Source organism: Bactrocera latifrons, unplaced genomic scaffold, assembly GCF_001853355.1.
Source record: "Bactrocera latifrons isolate USDA-ARS-PBARC rearing strain unplaced genomic scaffold, ASM185335v1 scaffold_263, whole genome shotgun sequence".
Taxonomy (NCBI): domain Eukaryota; kingdom Metazoa; phylum Arthropoda; class Insecta; order Diptera; family Tephritidae; genus Bactrocera; species Bactrocera latifrons.
In genome coordinates, this window is record NW_017536219.1 from 275,499 (window position 1) to 282,026 (window position 6,528).

Sequence of the window (6,528 nt, forward strand, 5' to 3'; positions counted from 1 at the left end):
TGGATTAATTAAAAATACGCAWCATTTAAGGCGTTGGATTAAAATGCAAGGCGCAAAAAATGCCCAAAAAGCGCTGCTGCAAAAAAGCAACACCAAAAATACCACATTAATACCAGCAACAGCAACAGCTAGAGCAAACCAGTAAATAAAAAAAGGTATATGTATATGCATGTAAGCAATATTTAACACTTGATGCACACAGCAAACAGGAATTAAAAGTGGTTGCCTTGGTAGATCAGTGCTGTGTTCGCAACAGCAGGTGCCACAAATGCCCGTAAGCGTGCCTGTTGCATGGACGAACAAGTGCATATAATCAACAATAACAACATAATATTTATGCGTACATATGTGTATATATATGTATATAATTAATGTGTTTGTATATGTGTATGCATTTGATTTTCTTAATGCCAAAACGCTGCTGCGAATCAAGCTCTAGGAAGTGAATTCGGTAGCGACAATTAATGGTACCCATCGTAAGCTTTTAATAGCTTAAAATGTGGTGGCTATGATGTCTTTTAATGCTGTTAATAGGATTTGGTGCCATAGAAATGGAACCAAAGTACAGAGAATTGGTGTTTTGGTTTCGATTGGTCTCCTTTACAGAGCTGAAGAACTGTACGAATGAATGTCTGAAAGGTATATGTACTAAGAAGCTCTACTATATCTATTTTAAGTATATATATATATATTTATATTCTATATTTCCTATTGGCGTCCATGTTGCAAGGCTGGGAATCTTACCAGTCACCATCTGCAAAAGCCGAATGGAAGAAGATAATTTGAAAACTCTATTACTTAAAGCAAGTCTAGGTAAAGTCTAAAAATCGATACCCGAGACATTGGTTGAGACTAAAAACCAATAGTACAACTTTTATAATAATACCCAAGGATTACCCTCCTCCCGCCCAACCGACGCGAGGGGCGCAATCCGCGAACGAGCGGAATTAGCCGAGTCATAAAATTCAAGGGAGTTTTAAGCGTTGCAATCTTAAGCTGCTCAGCTACAGAAACAAAAATTTCAATAGCCAAAACTAAGAATTAGATTAAAGTTTATAAATTTTAAATGTTACTTGTTAGGAGTAGATAAAATAATTTTTTTAATGGTAAAGAGTGAATCTGTTWGATCAAATGTGCTGGAATGAGAATTGAAATCGTGACATATACGGCGGAATGGTTCGTTTAACTCGTGGACTATAATTCCACATAATTTTGTTTTAAGACCAAATATGAGGTGCTCTACGTTTTCTTGAAACCCTTGGATCCTTAGGTCTCCTAAAATCTGATATATTCACAGCTGATTATTATGAAAATATAAATAGCTTCAAGACATGTAAAGCTACGCTTTGAAGCCAGTATTTAAAAAAATAGAAAGGGAACCGAAACTCAAATAATGACAACAGTAACATAACTACCAAAGTAAAATCAAGAAAACAACAACAAATAAATACCAGAAATACACCAAAAATAACTAAACAAATCTCTAAAAACATACAAAAAAAAAAAAAACCGAAACCAATCAACATCAACAACAAGCAACAACAACAGTTATCAGATAACAACAGCAGCAACAACTAGTTAAACAAGCAACTATTTATCTACTCGATCAACAGGTGCGATAACGAGATGCGCAATAATTTTCAGCAGCGACTGCTACTGGTCATCAGCATTTTATAAACAAGTATATGTACGCATGTATGTATGTACCCTCAGGTGTTACGTGTGTGTGTGTGTCGTTGTATGTGTGCGATTCGAATCAAAGCCAAAGATAGCAGAATACGTTGGAAAGCCGGTAGCAGCAACCGCAACAGCGATAAGATCATCAACAACAACAGCAGCAACAACGAGACTAAATATGCTGGCAGTTAAATCAGCGGTAATCCAGTTGTGCTGATCACAACTGATGCTGCTGTTGTTGTTACTGACTTTTCAGTATCAGTGTTGCATGTTATCCGTTGCAATGAAGACCACTTTTGAGTTTGTGGCAGAATTCGCTTGGTTTCAGGGTTACCTTCAAACCAGAGAGTAACTAGATATCTAATTTTGTTATTTTATTTAGTTCCTTGAACTGTGAAGTTTTTAGATATTTAAGTTCCAACTGAAAGCTGTATATTCTCCAGCGTCTCTTTCGTACCTACTCCTCAGCACTTTCCGCATATATTGTCCCTACTACCTATCGGGTTCGCATGTGATGCCAGTAGATTGTGCGCTGTCATTCGACCAACAACCATCCTGTAGTCTTTCGAAACAATGTGAGTAATAAGTATGTGAATAGCTGAGGACAGAGCCCTATAGTCATCAAACTATCGACGAGATGAATGTTTATTAATAAGACGTCGAAACGGTCCAACAATTCAGCGAATGGCACTCCAAAAGTCAATCAGAACCTAAAAACCGAAAATCGCTAAAGGCAATAGAGCCGAATCTTATGCAAGTCTATAGAATATTCAATTAAGCATTGGCATGCTGGCTCAGTGACCTGTTTTGAAGGTGATAATGAAGAGTTGAATCAAAATACGCGAAATGTTCTTTGTTAGTCCGGATGAAATTTTAACAGAGTTGCTATTTCGTCACCAGAAAATTAATGAGAGCTGGATAGGCTATGTCTCCTGGGGAKGATCCACTGATTTATTTTCTCAAACTCTTGGCCCATTTAGAAAGTAATATGAGCTACTATCGAGCCCTCAACAACTCCAGCAGTAACCTCCTTTACGAAGAGTATTGACTGCCCCACAGACTACTGGATTTAGAGAGGTTCTTAAAATGGAAGTTACAGTAACCGCAACCCTTTATAGGGTATCCAATGATAATTAGAAATTCAAAGTCCTCATAAATAGATTTTTCGAGTTCCATGGTATAATTAGCTACAATGCAAATCCCTTATCATGTAGAAAAATACAGGGGAGTCAGGGTATGTTACGAATAATATAGATGTCACCAGATTATTGTGTCTGGCACTGAACTAACAGGGTGACACAAAGAGATCGCTAGCAGCTGAGTCCTTTACTCTGAAGTTAGCTGAGTTGAGTCCCGCCTCAATTCGAGTATATAAACTTTCTAAACATTTCAAATGAAGAGGAATGCAGTGTGTTGGCCTTTGACGTTGCCCATACACTTTTTTTTGAATACGTATWCGTCAATGATCAGCGTTAGAAGCTGGGTCGATTTAGCCATGTCTTTTTGGTTATTTATATAAACGTTAGTTAGTCTCTAAGTTTTTCAAATATCGATCAGAAATTTCGCACAGATTCTTTTTTTCTCAAGTAGCTGCTCATTTATCGGAACCGCCGTTTTCGGACTACTGTAACAGCTGCCATACAAACTGAATGATCAAAAAAAATTGTTTTTTGTGCGAAAAACTCTTTTGTTTGCCTTAAACAATGGGGTAATCACCGAACAAATTGTTCAATCGATCAAAACCCAGTCCTTATATGAAAAACTCAGAGAAATGCATCAGAAATAATATTTACCGTTTTTGTTGTTGTTGTTTATAATTATTCTACACAATCATTTTTACATATGGTATGTGTGAGCTTATAGGAGAAAAAAATTGTTTAGCATTTGTGCGACATGACGTATGAGTAACCTGTTTTTACGGCACCAAAAATTCAATGAGGTGAATACAGTAATGAGTCAAAATAAGTATCTTTATATGCTCTTCAATTATTTTTTACTGTTATTTTCTGCGCTACCATCGTATTTATACATATATATATAATATACAAGTATTTACTTATCACTATATGAACATATATGTATGTATGATAGAATAAGCACGTCCAAAAAAATTGTTTTTTTTTTTGTCAAAATTTTAACCGAAAGTAGTAGACCTTCATATTTAGTATACACACATAACTAACAGTACATATGTATATATATTTATTCATATATGCATGTACTACAGCTAAAGTCAACATATAGTTTACTCATTCCATTATATTGACAAGCGTTGTATATTTTATCTCTTTTAGCTATCAATTTCACACCTCGTATGGTAAACACATATACATGTATAGTAAAAATTATGCTTATAATTAAAAGCGGAATATGTTAATCAATTCGACCCAAACGCTTAGTTAGTCAAAAGTAGCATATCTTCTAGTTGAGCGAGTACTATGGAGATATCGTCTACATATATAGCTACATTGTACTCATACATCTACTAATATTGAAGTTTACATATGTAATAATTGGAAAACGAAATTATGGTATAAAAAAGCATGCCCAATTGGAGCACTCGAAAAAAACTTAATTCGATGCCTGTTTCTGGGTAGAAATTGTGGTACAAAACCTCTAATAACTACAACTTGASGATATCAGCACAGTGATATGAAGTGTAGCTATATAACGAAATTAAGATAAGTTTTAGATATATTTTAGGTAGTTTGTTAGTTTAGTCCGATGTGAACAATTTGTGCGGAGATTGTTGCGTTGGTTTTAAAAGTAATCCATACCAAAGTTCGTGAAAATATCCTGGCAAGTAAAAAAGTTTTATATTCAAGAACTTGATTTCGATCAGCCAGTTTGTATGGCAGCTATATGCTATTTTAGACCGATCTAAACGATATATTCGGAAAATATAACATTGCTTTCGTTAATGAACTATAACAAATTTTGTGAAGATATCTCATCAAATACAAAAGTTTTCCATACAACTATTTTATTTTTATCGGTCAGTTTGTATGGCAGCTATATGCTGTAGTGAATCAATATGAACCATTTATTGGAAGTATATGGCATTGACTTAGATAATAACTCTTGCCAAATTTCGTGAATATACCTCGTCAAATGAAGAAGTTTTCCATAAAAGCACTTTATTTCGTTTGTTCAGTTTGTATGGCAGCTTTATGTTATAATGCTCCAATAACGCTGCTTACGACAAATGAGCCGCTTCTTTGGGAGAAAATAACGTGAGGAGAGTTTCAGATCGATATCTCAAAAAATGAGTGACTAGTTCCTATTTTTCTCTACTATTGATAACTACTTTCAAACTAGTTATATTTAGCATGTGTATAGTATAGGGTTGAAATCATATAAAAAGTTTAGATAAACCTATCGACATTTATATACTTTTATTTAAATTTACGTCCATACATATATACATATTTATAAATGTTAATTTGTCTCAGCTCTGTCGCTTGCTTAAATTTTCCTCACCACACCACAACGTTTGTGATCTATTTGTGTGCATATACATTCACACCTTAAACCATATTTAGATACCGTATATGATATGCGTATTTCTCTACATTTTGGTGTGAATTAATTTATGTTAATTTACTTGTAATTTCTGGTTTTTTCTTGAATTTTGTCGCGTGTCAAATACATTTGCAACGATTTTTTCCATCATTTAGTTTTTAATAAATGGAAAATTTACGACTCGCTGGCACCGAATTTGTTAATAAGGGTGAAAATTTATTCGGTACAAAAGTTTTGGCATTTAACCTCGTCACCAAGTTCGTTGGCCTAGTGGCAAGTATGTCTCCAAAGAGTTCCGTTTAATAATAAATAGTTGACGGTTTCGTGATAAAGATGCTTGTTGTCTTTGATGTTGTGCTTTGAAAGTTTGGTAAGCACTCGTTGGGAGTTTGAATATAAATACTTTCCAAAGCAAATAATAATAAAAAAGCTTAACTACAATTATAATATTGATAAAAAATAGTGTGGCCACTCACCTTAATTCACTCCATAAGTTCCTCTTCAAGTTCTCGCTGCTTCCACCTAAGCATATAAAAAGTATCCAAAGTATTTAGTAATCTCGTAGTTTGCGTTGTAAATWCGTTAAATGCTTGCTTTTAAATTACAAAAACAGCAATTGAATTTGTTAATCTATAACTGTTGGGGACATCACAATTATTTAACACAATTCAGCTCGTATCGACACAACGCGAATTTAACGCAATTAACAACATTAGCAATAAGATGCTGATTGTGTTATCGATTTGCGCATTTAGCAGACACTTCATTTTCAGAATTTCGCACCAAATCAATACACAAATATGACTTATTTGCTTTYACTAGCTATTTTGGCAGCAGATAATTAAAAACATGTACCAATTTACATACACTTGACCCGTTTGACGCCGAAATGTGTGATAAAAATTTTTAATTTAATTCTTTTTCGAAAATTTTTCTTGTATAAAAATTTTTTATTACTATTTTTTAAGTAATTTTTTTCGTTAACACAAAAACGGTTTTTTTGGTTTCAAAATTTTTTTTGTAAATATTTTTTAAAAACTTTTTTCGTAAACATTTTTTTCCAAAATTGTTGAGAAAAAAATTTTATTAACTTTTTCGAAATTTTTTTGTATTAATAATATTTTTTGTTTCTGTAAATTTTTTAGGAATTTTATTTTCGTAAACACGTTTTTTAGAAATTTTTTTTGGATGAAAAATGTTTTTTGTTTTTGAAAATGTGTTTTATGCAATTTTATTCGTAAACACTTATGCTCGAAAAATTTTGAAGAGAAGATATTAATTTTTTCGAATTTTCATATATTAAAAATATTTTTTGTATTTGTAAATATG

The 6,528-nt window shown here is 33.2% G+C and overlaps 1 protein-coding gene across 2 annotated transcripts in view; it reads right to left on the bottom strand.

Annotated features, from left to right (window-relative positions):
- Positions 1-6,528, bottom strand: part of LOC108969728 (protein decapentaplegic) — a 148,925-nt gene that overhangs the window by 126,601 nt on the left and 15,796 nt on the right. For both annotated transcript variants that reach the window (XM_018934614.1, XM_018934615.1), the window contains exon 4: positions 5,676-5,792. The gene's annotated coding sequence lies outside the window, so the exon portion shown is untranslated. The remainder of the gene's footprint in view (positions 1-5,675; positions 5,793-6,528) is intronic.